General features: G+C 36.2%; 1 protein-coding gene across 1 annotated transcript in view; it reads right to left on the reverse strand.

Moving 5' to 3' along the window:
* Positions 1 to 18,849, reverse strand: part of ZNF148 (zinc finger protein 148) — a 117,293-nt gene that overhangs the window by 76,566 nt on the left and 21,878 nt on the right. Inside the window, exon 2 of the mRNA XM_021692464.1 lies at positions 149 to 284. The gene's annotated coding sequence lies outside the window, so the exon portion shown is untranslated. The remainder of the gene's footprint in view (positions 1 to 148; positions 285 to 18,849) is intronic.

Genomic DNA, 18,849 nt, shown 5'->3' on the forward strand with positions numbered 1-18,849 from the left:
AAGATTAAAATCCTAAGTTTCTAACAGATACAAACATCAAAACAAACTATAATACAAAAATCAACATGAAATTCTATCACCCAAAAATGGTTTCATATTTGAAAATATTAATTTATTCATGATTATGAAAAACAAGTGTTGACGTTACCTGAGACTAAGGTAAAAATGAAGACTTCAAGGAAGGGAATGCTGTAGAGTTGAAAAAGAAATCATGGTTGAGTTTCTATCTTTCGTAAGCTTCAGAGACCCTCAACACCACTTTAATCACTTATGCCATCCAAGTCCTACAAAAAAAAAAAAAGAAAAACACACAACAAAAACATTACTTATGAAGGGAAAAAATACTGTACAAATACAACATGGAAACTGGTATGAATAATGAAGTGATCATTCTTTGCAAATAGGAAGCTATGCCTGAATGACCAGTACAATGACTTGCTTTTAAGTCTGAAACCAGGAAGATAAAATAGTGGTAAGTAGTAACTGTGAAATAACCCTGGCCTTATAAAAAATAATTTGCCTAGGGGCACCTGGGTCGCTCAGTCAGATAAGTGGCCAACTCTTGATTTCAGCTCAGGTCATGATCTCGGGGTCCTGGGATCGAGCCCTGCATCAGGCTCCACACTCAGCGAGGAATCTGCTTCTCTCGCCCTCTGCCCCCCCCCCACTCATGCACACACCCATGCTCTCTTGCTCTCTCTCTAATCTTTAAAAAAAATTTTTTTAAAGAATAATTTGACTAAATCTGGAGTCTACAGCTTTAGAGATATGTGATGCTGAGGGAAATTCAGAGGGTTACAGACCTAAAAAGCTAGAAAAGAGAAAGCGAAGATTAAGAAACCACTTAATAGTACTATTCATATCTGCTTTGCAAAGTCTATGAAGTGAAGAGGGAAGCAAACACAATACCAGGCCTTACAAACAACAAACAGAACTAGTCATGTACAGAATATGTATTTATTTACAATAAAAACAATTTCAGTTGTAAAAATCCCATTAAATACTTAGATATAGAATCTCAATCAGTCAGGTCACCTTTGACAGGAAAAGCTGACAATGAGTATAATCAACCATGAATCACAGGAAGACAATATACCATATCCAAATAACAAAAATAAAAATGAAGAACACAAGCTATACACAACAAATCTGTCTAACAGTATTTCTGAGCATAGTTAACAAACTCAAGAGTTTATGGAATTTCCTACCATAAGTCATTAAAAATATTAGATCCCTAGGGCACCTGGGTGGCTCAGTGGGTTAAGCATCTGACTCTTGCTTTCAGCTCAGGACATGATCTCAGGGTCTTGGTATCAAGCCCCATGCTGGGCTCCATGCTTAGAGCAGAGTCTGCTTGTCCCTGTCCCTCTGCTCCTCTCCCCACCTATGCTCTCTCTTACTCTCCCCCTCTCTCAAATAAAGGCCTAGTTTGCAATAATAAATTATAAGATTACAAAAAAATGAAAAATGTGATCTAAATATTAACAGAAAATAGCAGTCACTACAGTTTCCAGAGTATGCCCAGATGTTGGTTTAAGCAAACAAGATTTCAAAACATCTATTTCAGATATGTGAAAAGAACACATATTTTAAATTTTTTAAATTATGAAAATAATCAACAAATAACAGATTCTCAATAAATGTACAGAAATTACATAAAAGAACCACATTGGAAACTCTGAGGTTGAACAGTAACTAAAACAAAATATTTACTAGCAGGGCTCAATGACAGATTCAAAATGGCAGAAAATCAATGACCTTGAAGACTATCTACTGAAATTATCCAATCTAAAGAATAGAGAGGGGTGCCTGGGTGGCTCCGTCGTTAAGCATGTGTCTTCAGCTCGGGTCATGATCCCAGGGTCCTGGGATCGAGCACCGCCATCAGGCTCCCTGCTCAGCAGGAAGCCTGCTTCTCCCTCTCCCACTCCCCCTGCGTGTGTTCCCTCTCTCTCGCTGTCTCTCTGTCAAATAAGTAAAATCTTAAAAAGAGAGAGAAAATAAGTTGAAGAACATTGAACAGAGCTTTGGAGACCAATTTATTAACACTTCTGGAGTCCCAGAAGGAGAGGACAGAAAGGACAGGGAAAAAAATTTTTTTTAATACCAGCCAAAACTTCCCATATTTTAGTAAAAAGGAATCAAATCTACAGGCCTTAGGAACTCAATGAATCTCAAGTAGGATAAATCAAAAAGGCCCACACTTAGACACATCATAGTCAAACTGGTGAAAGCAAACACAAAGAGAAAATAATGCAAGCACAAAGAGAAAAATCACTCAGCATGTGCAGGGACCCAACATGATTAACAGCTGACTTTCAGTCAGAAATAACAGAGGCCAGAAGACAGTGGAATGACAAAGTGCTGAAAGAAAAAAGCTGTCAACCAAGAAGACAAAAGAATTATCCTCCAATAATAAAGGCATAATAAAGAGTCTCAGACAAAAGAGGCTTAGAGACGTTTTTGCTAGCAAACCTGCCTAACAAGAAATACTAAAGGAAACCCATCAAGCTTTCAGCTTTCAGGAAAAGACAACAGATTCAAATACACAGGAAAAAAAGAAGAGCACCAGAAAGAGAAAATATGTGAGTTAAACTAAAGGACTCTATATATTTTTCTCATTTCTTCTCTCAACATCCTTAAAAAACGTAAGAATGAAGGCGGCTTTGGTGGCTCAGTCTTTAAACGTCTGCCTTTGGCTCAGGTCATGAACCCAGGGTCCTGGGATCAAGCCCGCATCGGGCTCCCTGCTCAGCGGGAAGCCTGCTTCTCCCTCTCCCACTCCTCCTGCTTGTGTTCCCTCTCTTGCTGTCTCTCTCTCTCTGCCAAATAAATAAATAAAATCTTTAAAAAAATAAATAAAAAATAAAAAACATAAATGTAGCTAAAAAAGGGGCGCCTGGGTGGCTCAGTTGGTTAAGCGACTGCCTTCGGCTCAGGTCATGATCCTGGAGTCCCGGGATCGAGTCCCGCATCGGGCTCCCTGCTCGGCAGGGAGTCTGCTTCTCCCTCTCCCACTCCCCGTTTGTGTTCCCTCTCTCGCTGTGTCTTTCTCTGTCAAATAAATAAATAAAATCTTTAAAAAAAAAAAAAAAAAAAAATGTAGCTAAAAAAGTACTTAGAAAGAAGTTTATAACTTTATATATTTGGGGAAAAAATTCTCAAATCAATAACGTAGGCCTCCACTTAATAAAACAGAAAAAGAACAAACTAAACCCTAAAGTAAGCAGACAAAAGGGAATAATAAAGATCAGAGCAGAAGTTAATGAACTACAAAACAGAAAATTAGAGAAAAACCTGGTTCTTTTAAAACTGACAAACTTTTAGGCAAACTAAGAACAAAGAAAAAAAAGACAAATTACCAAAAAACAGGTATGAAAAAGGGGATGGTAACACTGACCCCACAAAAATTAAGAGTTCTACAACTGAAACTAATACAAGTTATATGTTAATTACACCTTAAAAAAAAATTTAAGAATTATAAAGGAAGAAACATCCTAACAAATTTATGCCAACAAATTACACAACTTTTATAAAATGGACAAATTCCTAAAAAGACATGTATTATCAAAACTGACTGGGCGCCTGGGTGGCTCAGTTGGTTAAGCGACTGCCTTCGGCTCAGGTCATGGTCCCAGGGTCCTGGGATCGAGTCCCGCATCGGGCTCCCTGCTCGGCGGGGAGTCTGCTTCTCCCTCACCCCCTGCTTGTGTTCCTGCTCTCGCTGTCTCTGTCTCTGTCAAATAAATAAATAAAATCTTTAAAAAAAAAAAAAAAAAAAACTGACTAAAGAGGAAATAGAAAAATCTGAATATAACAAATAAACAAACTGAATTAGTATTTTTTAATTTCCCACAAAGAAAAGAACAGGCCTAAATGGCTTCACTGATGAATTCCATCAAAAATTTAAAGAATACCAATCCTTCACAAACTCCTTCACAAAACAGAGGAAGACGGTACATTCTGCAACTCAATCCATGAAGCCAGAGTTTCTCTGATACCAAAGTCAAAGACATCACATGAAACTACTCAGCAATGTCTACAATTATAAAATTAGATATAAAAATCCTTACAAAATATTAGCAAACTGAATCTAGCAACACTTAAAAAGGTCTATACACCATGATTAAGGATACATCCCATGGATGCAAAGGTGGTTTAACATCTGAAAATCAAATAAGGTAATACACTATATTATGAGAATACAGGACAAAAACCACATGGTTGTCTCAAGAGACATATAAAAGAAAGCATCTGAAAAAATTCAACACCTATTCACAATAAAAACTCTCAACAAACTGGAAGAAAACTAATAAGCGAGTTCAGCAAGGCCACAAGAAATAAGTTCAGCAAGATCATAAAATATTAAATCAATAAACAAAAATCAATTTTATTTTTATAGTGAAATGACGGCTGGGGGCGCCTGGGTGGCTCAGTTGTTAGGCATCTGCCTTCAGCTCAGGTCATGATCCCAGGGTCCTGGGATCAAGCCCCACAACGGGCTCCCTCCCTGCTTGGTGGGAAGCCTGCTTCTCCCTTTCCCACTCCCCTTGCTTGTGTTCCCTCTCTCGCTGTGTCTCTCTCTGTCACATAAATAAATAAAATCTTAAAAAAAAAAAAAGAAATGACGGCTTTGTATTATGACTTCCTACCAAAAATTTGAACTGATTCAAATTTTCTTTCTTATCCCTCAGTAGAGTTTCAAAATTTTCTTCAAGTAGCCTGTCCCCAGGCATTTTATATTTTTAGTTATTCTGAATGTATACTTTTTCTTCCATAATATTAGTCCTAATGCCTACTGTTTGTATAAAAAAATTATTTGTGTATATTAATTTTATAACCAGTTCCTTTACTGAATTCTCTTAATACTATCAGTATACAAAGAGGCAAGCAGATGAACTGAACAGAAATTATTTCAGACACATGCCCTTCAAAAACATGGAAATTCCATATATGATAAATGTGGCATTTCAAATAGGTAGAAAAGAAATGCAACATTCAATAATTGGAATGGGGACAACGAGTTAGCCAGCCAGAAAAAAAAGTAAAGCTAGAGCTCTACATCTACTGTTTATACCAAATATATTCAACAGACATCAAGATTTTAAGCAATTTAAACCATAAAAAGTAATAGAAAACCTGTATAACTCTTTTTCAAGTACCATAGTTCACTGAATCTAAAACTACCAATCTTAAGATACATGGCTATTTTATGGGTTACTAAGAAAGAAAATAATAATGTCAAACTATGACAAACCAGGGATTCATGTAATTCAAGATGTGACAACAGAGAGAAAAGAGTCCTATAACCAATGTCAAAGAGCTTTTAAACTTTACACAGAAACCACCCCCATCCCCAGCCATAAAGGAAAAGATCACTAAATTCAATCATAAAAAATTAAAACTTCTATAAAGGCAAAAACAAAATCAAAGGATAAGGAAAAAAAATCAGTGAAAATAATCTGCCTAATAAATGGCTAGGGGCTCAGCACATGACCAAAGAGATCACTGAAAATATACATATGGCCAATAATAGTGGAAAAATGCTCAAGCTCACTCATAATGAAATTTTGGAAAGCAATACTAAACAACAAAATGCTGAAAAATATTAAGAAGTTTGACATTAGCTCGTGTTGTCACAGAGACAGAGATTCCCATTTTCCTAGACTACTGATACTGGGATAATCTTTTAGTTAGGCAATATATCTACCTAATTATTAAATGTACACACTCCTAAGCCCAACAATTTTTCCCTTACGAATTTATCCTGCAGATTTATTTTATTTTGTTTTTTTGAGAGAGAGATCATGCACGCACAGGAATTGGGAGGGAAGGGCAGAGTGAGAGGGAGAGAATCTTAAGCAGACTTTACATGTGGAGCCGATGTAGGGTTCGATCTCATGACCTGAGCCAGAATCTAGTCAGATGCTTAACTGACTGACCCACCCAGGTGCCCCTTATACTGCAGATATATTTAAAAATATATGCAAAGACATGCCCAAGATTATTCACCATATTACCACTTATTATAGCAAAAAACCCTAAAAACCTAAATATCCATAAATAAGTTAGTAGTTAATATAATTATGGTATATCCAAATACTGGAATACTACACAGAATGAAATGAGAAGGAATGATATGCAAAAATATAGAAGTTAACAACAAAAAAGACATGCTGCTAAGTAATATGTATGGTGTGATCTCATTTGTGTACAGAATATGTAAATACAGGTATACATATGTCTGCATATATATAGAAAATGCCTGACAGGATACACACATACGCACAAATGTTAACCATGAATAGGAAAGGGGAGAGCCTTTTTTTTTAAACCTTTTAACATTCTCTACTGTCTAAGTGTGTATCCTCTTGCAATAAACCTGGATAAGGAATGAGAAAGGCTGAACATGACAATTACTAGAAAATATGGAAAAAGAAGGAAATCTTAAAATATGGCCACTATATTATTTTCACATCCTCATTTTTAAGGAATTCTCAAAACAAAATTTATGAAAAACTTTAGAATTTTTATGATCATTAACAACTGACATCAGAATATGTGCCATTAACAGATATGTAAATACCCTGAAAACTGTTAAATATTTAACTTTCTTTCACTTGTTTGAAGGATAAAAGCATAGACCTAACATATGTACTAACATAAGCCAAAAAGAAAGGAATCATCTATCTTCCTAAAATAAGGGAACTGGGGCCTAAAAGAGACATGCAAGTAATCTAGTTAAGTGAGAAAAGATCTACATCCTATAAAACTAGTAACATTAACTCTTTCAATGTAGATATTCATTATCTCTATAGAGCAATACCATATATATATATGGATAAGTATAATTCATGCTTATATGTTAGTGGGCATAAAAGGAAAAGAGATCATCCAACAGATACAAAGTACTATCCAACGGTTGTGGTCAGTGCATCAGTGCAGTTCATACACAAGTGCATGGGCATCTATCACAGGTAAAAATTAAAGACTGAGTAAAACAGTGTTGGATTACCTCTATAAAATATGTCAGGCAAATGTCCATCCTATCAGATTACTTGGCGCAATTTCCAAGCTCCCAATTCCTCCCCTCTATCTTATAAAAAAACAAAAATACAGGTTATCCCCCAAAAGAACCAGGATTAGACATGTTCTTAAAGTCAAGTAAAATAGTGATATCCAAATATGCCAAATCTAACAATATTCTCTCCATGGTAGATACTGTTAGATTAAATAAAATTAGTAGTAAATGATATCCCAAGGAAATGAGGAGACACTAACTGGACTTTTTCTAATTTAATTTCTAGTTGAGGATTAAGATTTCTTTAAAATCTGGGCAATAACCCAGAATTACCTTCTTTAAAATCTGGGCAATAACCCAGAATCATCTTAAATAACTTAAAGAAAGTAGGGGTGGGTTGGTGGCTCAATCAGTTAAGCATCTGACTCTTGATTTTGACTCAGGTCATGATCTCGGGGTCGTGCGATTGAGCCTTTCGTTGGGCTCTGCACTCATCGGGGAGTCTGCTTGAGATTCTCTCTCTCTCGCTCCCTCTCCCTTTGCCCCTCCCCCCTCTTGTGCATGCTCTTTCTTTAAAATAAACAAATAAAATCTTTAAAAAAATAAAAAACAAGAAAATAAACACTAAATGTGTTTCATTAAAATCTTATGTTGCTACTCTACATTATTCAGAGTATGATTTCCTGATGAAACCCCAAAGTAACATTTCCCTCAGCTCAAAAGTCTAACTACATTAACATAGTTTTTAAAAACATAAAAACATTAAGCATTTAAAAATTTCAAGGCAAAGGTATTTAATAATACTAGAACAGACTAGGGCGCCTGGGTGGCTCAGTTGGTTAAGCGACTGCCTTCGGCTCAGGTCATGATCCTGGAGTCCCTGGATCGAGTCCCGCATCGGGCTCCCTGCTCGGCAGGGAGCCTGCTTCTCCCTCTGACCCTCCCCCCTCTCATGTGCTCTCTCTCTCTCTCTCTCATTCTCTGTCTCAAATAAATAAATAAAATCTTTAAAAATAAATAAATAAATAAATAAATAATACTAGAACAGACTATATATATTTTTAAATGTTATGCTGTAATAAACCTTTTTTTTTTTAAATATTTTATTTATTTATTTGACAGAGAGAGACACAGTGAGAGAGGAGCACAGGCAGGGGGAGTGGGAGAGGGAGAAGCAGGCTCCCCGCAGAGCAGGGAGCCCGATGCGGGGCTCGATCCCAGAACGCTGGGATCATGACCTGAGCCGAAGGCAGGCGCTTAACGACTGAGCCACCCAGGCGCCCCTGTAATAAACCTTTTAACAGAGACTAATATAAAGTTAATATCCTGCACTGATATTGCATCGATATTGGACACATACAATTTCTTTTATGTAACTGTAGTATTTTTTTCTGGCATATGAAATGGAGGTAATGAAGACTGAAAGCTGAAATTTTATTAGAAACAAAGAATAAGCCAAATATAATTTTCTATTCAGAAATAATAAAGCATTTATATAACAGCCCTAACACATTTTTAGGGCTCAATAAATATGCAAATCAATAAAAGCTATAAATGAAAAGCAAAACAATTAAATAACTTTAAATCTTTAGAAAATAACCAATATATTAATTCAAAGTTGTATTTACATAATTTTATCTAGGGATCACAAACACTACAGCATTTTCTAGTCCCTCAGCCAGTCAGTTTTCTTGCTAAAATAGTTACAAACTAAAAATTCTATTTTAAAAATTTTATGTCTACTAAGCTCTTAATTGCCTGCCTCAAAGTTTTGTTTCCAAGAATTCAGAAGAGCATATATGCCACCTTCTCAATTATGTAAAATAATTTTTGAATATGTATTTGTCATAAAACTATACTATTGTGGTAGACATTATTAAAAACAAGTACAGCAACACTGTATTTGCACTATACTGCTAATCACTAATCTATGTTCTTCATTCACTATGTTCAACTTTTAGAATTTCTAAAGCTATATTGTAAAGTTGAACAGAAAAAGCACAGCAAAGTCTATACACAGGAAATAAAAATGTCTTCAAATTATATATTTTAGGAGTCTTACAAAGTTGATTGGGTAGGGGCGCCTGGGTGGCTCAGACGGTTAAGCGTCTGCCTTCGGCTCAGGTCATGATCCCGGGGTCCTGGGATCGAGTCCCGCATCGGGCTCCCTGCTAGGCAGGGAGCCTGCTTCTCTCCCTCTGCCTCTGCCTCTCTCTCTGACTTTCATGAATAAATAAATAAATTTTAAAAAAAAAGTTGATTGGGTATATTTACTTCACAATCAAGACATTATTACATATGCCATCACAGAATATGATAAAATCTACAGACTGGACAAATATTTTCTTTTTTTTTTTTTTTTAAGATTTATTTATTTGAGACAGAGAGAATGAGAGACAGAGAGCATGAGAGGGAGGAGGGTCAGAGGGAGAAGCAGACTCCCTGCCGAGCAGGGAGCCCGATGCGGGACTCGATCCCGGGACTCCAGGATCATGACCTGAGCCGAAGGCAGTCGCTGAACCAACTGAGCCACCCAGGCGCCCTGGACAAATATTTTCGAAATGTTAATATTCTGTTGAAAACATTTTCACAAAAAGCCTACTCATCTTCTTGCATCACTCCTTATTGAAAGCCCTAAATTAAGGCTCTCATACATCAAAGAACATTAACTAGACATGTTAAAGGAGAATGAAACAAAAAAAACCAGTAAAGCAAGAAGGAAAAGGAAACATGACCACCTCCCCCCCCCACACACACACCCGCATGCTTAAAATAATATAACCTCAAGGTCTAAATCTGTAAACAGAAATTTCGGAATATCATTCCCATCACAACCTTTCCTCTACCATGGAAACACAATTCCCTCTAACTCACCTGCCACAAAGTCTCTGTCTCTGGAACCCTAAATTCATTTAGCATCATCTACCAATTCACTTCTCCTTCCAAGTCTCTATCCTTCCTCCTTCTCTCCCACTCCTCTCCCCCAACAATGAGAAGAAAAGAACCTACCAACCTGGAAACTAAGACCCTGTAAGTACAAAAAGAGAGGTATAAAGTTACTTGGACAACCACCCAAAGGTCAGTTATGATTTTCCTCTTTCCCTGCTTCACTCCCTCACATCAGGAGTTAGTGAATATTCCTTCTTAGCAATTCCTCTGACTTAAGATTTTGCTGGCTAAATATTCCCTCATTATACCACTTGTGCAGATATAAACAGTGAAATTAAGACTAAAAATATGTTTTAAGGCAGGAGTATTATGCTTTGCTATCAATAAAGATACTTATCTTTAATCAAAGACAGACGTTAATAGATCCATACTACACTGTAAATATGGACTTCTAATTTACCTCACTTATTTAATAACTGTGATTTTCTACCATTACCAATTTTAATAACTATGGCACAGAAAGAAAATAAATGAAATATTTTGCAGGGACCATTAGCTATTGTCCTTCCATTATTCAGTTTTGAAAGACTGGCAAAATTCATACACATACACACACACACACACACACACCCCAGCAGGTGGGTTGATTCATTAAGCCAACATTTTTGTCATTAACTAAGTCAACACTCTGATCATCTGATATGCATGTACGACATGCTACCTAAGATTCCTAAGACATGCATAAAATATCATGGCCTCTGCCCACAGGAGTTCATAATTTAGCAAAGATGGTAAGTACACACATAACAAATAATGTCTGTAATAATAACATAATGTGATAAGGGCTATAACTGAAGTTGAAGCAATTTATTATAGAAAAAAGTCAAAGCAGAGAGGAATCACAGGCTGCTTGGTAGCTCAGTCAACAGTTAAGCATTCAATTCTTGATTTCGGTTAAGGTCGTAATCTCAGGGTGGTGGGATCAAGCCCAGTATTGGTCTCCACACTCAGCAGAGTCTGCTTGGATCTCTCTCTCTTCATCTCACTCTGCCCCTCCCACCACTCATGCTCTCTAAGTAAATAAATAAAATATTAAAAATCTTTTTAAAAAAAGCAGAGAGCAATCAATTCTTCCTTTGCTACTAAATGAAAAAGAAGTAATCTTTTAATGTTGATTCCACATTTAAAAATGCAATGAATATATGGTTCAGACTTTGCTCAGTAGTGTTCCTAGGACTCTGCAGTTATTAACTCACTTAATCCAAACAACAAACTTATGAGATTGGTACTATTATTACTCACATTTTATGAGAGAAAACTGAAGGGTTAAATAACTTGCCAAAGGTTATAAAACTAGTAAGTGGCAGAACCAAAGTCCCTATAACGGTCTGCAAGGCCCTCCACAATCTGTTGTGCTATGCTCTCCTCACCACCATCACCACCACCATTCAGACCTCATCTTCTATATTCTCCCCATTGCTCACTCCACATAAGCCTCACTAGCCAGACCTCCTTATCTCCCTAGATCTTCCAGCATGCTACTGCCTTCAGGCCTATTGTACTGGCTGTTCTAGGCCTGGTACACTTCCTCCCAAAGACAATCCTAAGTAAATCCTTTACCTACTTCAAGTCTTCGCTCAATCATCATCTTATTTAAAAGGCTTTTTTCCTGCCATGAAATTTAAAATACATACACTCACCCAATCCCCCTTTAATCTGTTACACATTTTGCATAGTAGGACCACCTCTCAACATACTATGTAATCTATTTGTTTATGATGTTTAAGGTTTTTCTAACTCCCAACTATAAACTCCACAAGGGCAGAAATTTTGTTTTGTTCAACGATGTATCTTAAGTGCCTAAAACAGTGCCTTGCCCATTGTAGATATTTAGTATTTTTTAAATGATTATATAAAGCTTAACTCTAACAGAGAAATCAAACTCCAGAAGCTTAACCACCACACAATACTATCTCAACTACAGAATCACAGATAACAAAACTAAAGCATCTAGAAAAGTCACATTAACCTAATGAAACAGCAGAACCTGGTATCAAACCAGCCTAGTGAGGTTTTTGGCAACATTACCCTTCAGCTTGGGAAGTTTCCCTAAAAAGGCTTGAAGGCCTTAACAATAAAGAGATTCAACCTACTGATGAATTTACTATAAGATTTATGAAACATTGTATCAAATAGAAAAAATAATTTTTAGCAATGTAAAAAACCGTTTAATCCTATCTAATTTCTAGTCTTTGTTGAGTTCTAATAACGAATTTCAGAAGTACTGTGTTAGAAAAGCTACAAAAGCTGCATGCACTTTACAGCAGATCAGAAGAAACTAATTTTTTTCAAATATTTCACATGCTCCATGTTTAGTTCTACGAACCTAGGCAACTTCTACCTCAAGTATTTTCAAAGTATATCTGTATGTTGTTTGCTTGGTGTATTTCAGCCTACCAAATTGTTTCAACTGTCATCTTTGCCTAGAAAAGATTGCAAAAGATGAGGTTTTATGAATTAATGATCAAAATCCAGATAAGAAACCCCCACAAAAATGTCAATATGAATTTCTAAGACAATAAAAATATAAGAAAATCTAATCAAAACTTAGCTGTTTTGTAAGTATTACATTATATCATGCATCTTAATGTTACTTCCGAATACAACCATTCTAGGAAAGCTAATTGAGAAAAACAATAGTTCTTGGTTAATTATCTCTTTTAAAACCTCATTTTTAGTTTCACTGATGTGTATGCTTACAAAATTTCAACTACTGATGCTTCCATAAGCACTACCAAAAAAGGCTACTACCTCTTGCCCTTTAAATGTAATCAAGAAAAGCACAAAGCAATAAAATATATAATAGTACATATGGTTTAAGAATCTGAAACAAAAAAATGCTTTAGCATCTTTTAAAGTCCTTTAGTATCAAAAAATAAAAAATAAAAAAAAATAAAGTCCTTTAGTATCTTTTAACTAGATCACATTTTAAGGTTAGTCAAGTTCTAGTACTACATTAGTTTTTACTTTTGTGAGTTAATGATGCTTTCTAAATGTTTGGGGGTGGGGGGGACTTGTTCCAGGCAAAAGATTTCTATGAATATGGTTAGCATTTCTACACAGTAACAAAGCACAGACATAGGTGTTCTTTAATTTACACCAGCTGTGTTAAAAATTAAAGTCATTAGAACTCTATGTGAATGACGGTCTAACAGTGTATTTTTCATGACCAGATCTTTCCCAAGCAGGAATGACAGCCCAACAAATTCAAACCAACCACCCCAGAAATTACTCTGCCCAGGTCTTCCTAGAACCATTTTCCATTTCTACTCTCAACAAACATCAGGCCAAAATCTTATAAACTTTGCAATTAATGTAGCTAATCCACTTAGTTGAAAATGAAAATCCTACAAAGGAGTAATCAAATTCTTAAAAGAAAACTGACCAAAGTGAGTGAAATAAAACCACGAACTGAAAATTTTCACCTGCCCTTGACCTTTTCAAATCACCTAAACAACAAACGTTTGTCGAACAAGAAACCAACTATCCACAAGCATTTTTTTTTTAAAGATTTTATTTATTTTTATTTGAGAGAGAGGGAGTACATGAGAGGGGGGAGGGTCAGAGGGAGAAGCAGACTCCCCACTGAGCAGGGAGCCCGATGCGGGACTTGATCCAGGAACTCCAGGATCATGACCTGAGCCAAAGGCAGTCGCTTAACCAACTGAGCCACCCAGGCGCCCCACCACAAGCATTTTTATAAACTCCTTAGACTCTAAACTGCTAAAGATATTGAACCTTTCAACCTAAATTACCTGTTGAGGAGAGACACCTCCCAAAAACTATGACAAACTATCAAGCAACTATGTAATCCTTCCCCAAATTTACTAATAGAAATTCATTTTTAAAATTGGTAAGCCACTCTTGGTCGGTTAAGCATCCAACTCTTGGTTTTGGCTCTGATCGTGATCTCAGGGTGGTGATCTCAGGATCCTGAGATCCAGCGCTGTGTCAGGTTCCATGCTGGGCGTGGAGCCCGCTTGGGATTCTCTCCCCCCACCTTTGCCCCTCCGCCGCCCACGCATGTGCACATGCATTCTCTCTCTCTTAGAAAAGATTAGTAAGCCAATAAACTCAAGGGAAAGCTGCTTTACTTTTACTTGTACATAAATTTTTACTGAATACACATTAATTTGTAAATTAATATTTCATACTATGATGATCAAGATCGTGCAAATTTTCAAATAATCTCCTCAAAGATGATACAAGCATACTCTGATAAAGTACTTTGTGGTATACAACCTGCTTTCACTTGTCACATTTCACCTGACCCCCTATAATTACCTAGGCAGGTATTATTGTTTATCTCTGAGGTTCAAGGGGTTAAGTATGCAAGTCCTTCCCAAGTTAAAAATATATTTAACGCTACTCTTAACAATGTCCTGGGAGTCAAAAAAATTATATATATATGTACATATATAATATTTGAAGTATAATATCAATGAACATAAAATTTTAAATTAAAATGTTATCTATGATAGTTACCAAGTAAATAGAGAAAATTAAATTCACCTAATCTAACACAAAAATTATCCCACTCTAATAACTAAGGAAACCCTAAAAAATTATAATACCCACTTAAAAATTAGTTTATTTACATTGATTTTTTAAAGTGTCAATTCTTTGTGAACAAAAACATAATGTTAAATTATTATTAAAGGTCAAAGATAAGAAGAAACTGGAATTATTACTTCTCATATGAAATATCATTAACAACTCTCATTTAAAAACATACAAATGGTCCACAAAAAGCCAGTTCATCTTTTGACAATTTTCATCTTATTCAATACTACAATCATTCTTATCTCTTCTGTTTAGAATGCATGCCCAGAGTTAAACTAGACACCAGCACAATGTAGAGGTATGCCCACGCATAAAACAAATGGTTTTTAATCTGATTAGGAAACGGAGATTTGCCATCAGAGTCATTCAGAGAATACCTCAAAAAGTGTCTGCAAAGGAGCCTAGTGAACATAATTGCAGTAACTATATTAAGTTTGAACAATTCATGAAGTATGTTTGTGAGACTTTTTTTCTAAACAGGAAAAGTCAAATTAGCAAGTGAACTCATCATTTAGAAACACAAGCTTTTACTAATGTAGAATGGGCATTTTCTTATTTGGGCCAATTTATTCTCAATTAAAAAACTAGGAACTATAAAGGCAGGACAAGACATTTTATCTGCTCTTTTCAATCTATGAATTAGAAACAGTTTAAATTGGCTGCATAATGCAAAATTTTCAGTACTGTTTTGAAAAATATTAGTATTAAAATACTATAATGTACTTAAACATCTTCAATGCAAATAATTTATTAAACAAACACATCTCTGAAGAAAATACTCAGAATTTATAACCTCATTTTAATTAACTACATAACAAAATTCTGTTTATGTGACAGATGCCCAGTAAAATAGCATGTATCTATTCCCTGGCACCCTCTTAAACTGGTTAGGACTGACTTCCCCAAAACTTAGGTGTCTGATACTCTGATTTATAACCGAAGCAAGCATTTATATAGTGCTTTAAAACTTCACAAAACACCTATCCATATACCATTATTTTCAAAGTTGATATAACCTGACTGGAGATCATGCAGGTTCACAAAAATTAAGGAACTTAAACTCCCTGTCTAGTCAAGATGGCGCAGATCTGTTTTCCCCTGCTCCTCCTCACTAAGTACAATTATAAACCATGGAAATAATATAAGAGACAACCAGAGGAAAACTCTGAAAATGGTAAGAAGGCAGTGACCCACTTTGGGCCCAAAAGACAAGAAACAAAAGAGCAGCAGGGTGCTTTTAGTCCCCACACCCAACAGAAAAAAGCAACCCAGACTGCCATTTCCCGACCACCAACTTAGCAACAGAAGGCAGACCAGACAGTCACATTCTTCCCCCCAAGTTAAAGTGGAGTCCCTCTACAGTATAAGGGGGAAATCCAACTGGAAGCCCAGCCAACAACAAAGACCAGGGGAAGAAATTTTTCCTTACCCATCTGGCCTGAGACTGTTTTCCACCTAGAGATACAGAGACAAGTAGGCAAAGCTGAGGAACCCAACCAGAGCAAGCAGCTCAGTTTGGGCCAAGCCTCTCCTCCCTCATCCAAAGCCAGGGGGACAGGGAAGAATGGGGAGGCATGGGATGAACAGCAGGAGGATCCTACCACAATCCTCTCCTCCCATCTAGAGATACCCAGAAGCCCAGCATGGGGAAAACCCTTTTGCTCCCTCAGACAGCACCAGCAAGGACTTAATGGGAGCCCAGCAGCATCAGATAAATTAAGGTGACCACAAAGGCTCTGAAAATTAAACTACCAATGGAAACACAGCCTACAAAAGTGAGCCAAAATCTGTATGTTAAACCTAAGTAGGGTCTGTCTGCTAAAATAAAAATATCAATAGGGGGCCCAGAGCCTCCTAACAGATAAAAAAGAAGACTCAAGAAGTCACAAATTGAGTGAGAAAAGATCATCAACTAAGGCCAATGCAGAGATGAAATTAGACATTGGAATTATTTGACAAGGATTTTTAAAAACCATAATAAAAATGTTTCAGCAATCAATTATAAATTTTCCCAAAACAAGTGAGAAAATGGAAAATCTCAGCAAAGACACAGAATTTATATTAAAAAAAGAAGCAAAAGAAAATTATAGAGCTAAAAAAATACAACAACAGAAAAATTTGAACTCACTGGATAAACGCAATACAAACATAGAGATGATAGGAAAGAGAATCATTGAACTTGAGGACAGAAAAACAGAACTCACCCTATGTGAACAACAGAAAAAAAATTACGTCCTGGGCAACAATAGGCTGATAACAAAAGGTCCAACATTTGTATCACTGGAGTTGCAGAAAGAAAGGAGAGGTGCTGAAAGAGTATTTGAAGAAATGATGGCTTAAAACTGATCAAATGTGGCAAATACAAACTTACAGATCCAAAAAACTAAGCAAACCCAAGACAGGATAAACACAATGAAATTTACACCAAGATACAGCACAATTAAATGTTCAAAATTAAAAACAAAAAACTGGGAAGGCAGCACACAGAAACAACATACTACTTATAATGGAACAACAATTCAAATGACACCAGATCTCTCATCTGAAATCAGAGAGGCCAAGAAAAGTGGCAACAGTATTTTTTGAATACTAGAAAAATAAAGAACTGCGAACCAAGAATTCTATATCCAGTGAAACTATTCTTCAGGAATTATTAAACATCCATTTAACAATCCATTTAAACGGCTAAAACATATACTACAGAATGGGTGGCTTATACTCAAAAGAAATTTATTTCTCACAGTTCTGGAGGCTAGAAGTCCAAAATCAGGATGTCGGTATGATTGGGTGAGGGCTCTCTTCCAGGTAACAGACTTCTCTTTGTATCCTCACAGGACATAAAAGGGCAAGGGAGCTCCTCTCTGGCTTCTTTTATAACAGCACCAATTCATTCATGAGGGCTCCTCCCTCATGACCTCATCACCTCCCAAAGGCCCCAACTCCCAATAGGATTTCAGCATATGAATTTTAGGGAAATACATTCAGACCACAGAAGGAACAAAGGGGCCATTTTTAAAAAGCATTCCCAAAAGAAGAAAAACTAAAAGACTGTGTCACCAACAGCCATACTTATAAAGACTGGCTGACAAAAACGTTCCAAACAACAGGAAAAAAAGAAATATAGGTATACACAACAGATTATCTTTTCCATCATTAGTTTTATAAATCATATTTGATGACTGAAATAAAAATGGCAACACCATTTCACACCCAAGACAATTATGTTTAAAAGTTGAGAAGGTGGGGCGCATAGGTGGTAGGTGGCTCAGCCGGTTAAGCATCCACCTTCAGCTCAGGTCATGTTCCTGGGGTCCTGGGATCAAGCCCCATGTTGGGCTCCCTGCTCAGTGAGGAGCCTGCTTCTCCCGCTCTGCCCCCACCCCTCTCTCAAATAAAGAAATAAAATCTTTAAAAAAATTTTTTTTTAAATAAAAGTTGAGAAGGTAAAGGGTAAAATAGAAGTGAAGTTTACACACTTCAGTTGAAGTTGTAAAATACTGGTACCAGCAGACTATTATAAATCACATATGCATATTGTAAAATAACTACAACAACCACTGCAAAAACTACACCAAGGCAGACTCAAAAACATTATAAATAGATCTTCTGCACATTACAAAAGATGGGATCCTAAAGACTGTTCCAGTAATCTGCAGGAAGGCAAGAAAAGAGAAGTAAAATCCAAAAACCAGAGAAAACAAGCCAAAAAAACAAAACAGCAGACATGAATGGTGACATATCAAGAATTACCTTATATGCAGATAGCCTAAATAATCAAAAGACAGATTGGCATAGCAGATTTTTTTAAATGACCCAACTGTATGTTGCAAACAAGAAATATGATAACATACATTGAAAATAAAGGAATGAAAAAGCTATAACAATATCTTTTAGAAAAGCACAGTGGCTATACTAATAACACAACCAACCAACAGAATCTAATTGATACACAGTTGATCCCTGAACAACCCCCTCATACAGTCAAAACTCCATGTATAACTTGATGCCCCCAAATCTTCACTACTAAAGCCTACTTGTTGACCAGAAGCCTTACCGATAATATAAACAATCCATCAACACACATTTTATATATTATGAGTATTATATACTACATTCTTACATAAAATTAGATAAAAGAAAATGTTAGAGAAGATCATAAGGAAAACACATTTACAGTACTGTACTGTAAAAAATCCACATATAAGTGGACAAGCGCGATTCAAACATGGTTCAAGTGTCAACTATATATAGAATACTCCACCCAATGACAGCAGAATACCCATGGAACTTTTACCAAGACCATATCCTGAGCCACA

The sequence above is a fragment of the Neomonachus schauinslandi genome, chromosome 1, assembly GCF_002201575.2.
Source record: "Neomonachus schauinslandi chromosome 1, ASM220157v2, whole genome shotgun sequence".
NCBI classification, from domain to species: Eukaryota; Metazoa; Chordata; class Mammalia; order Carnivora; family Phocidae; genus Neomonachus; species Neomonachus schauinslandi.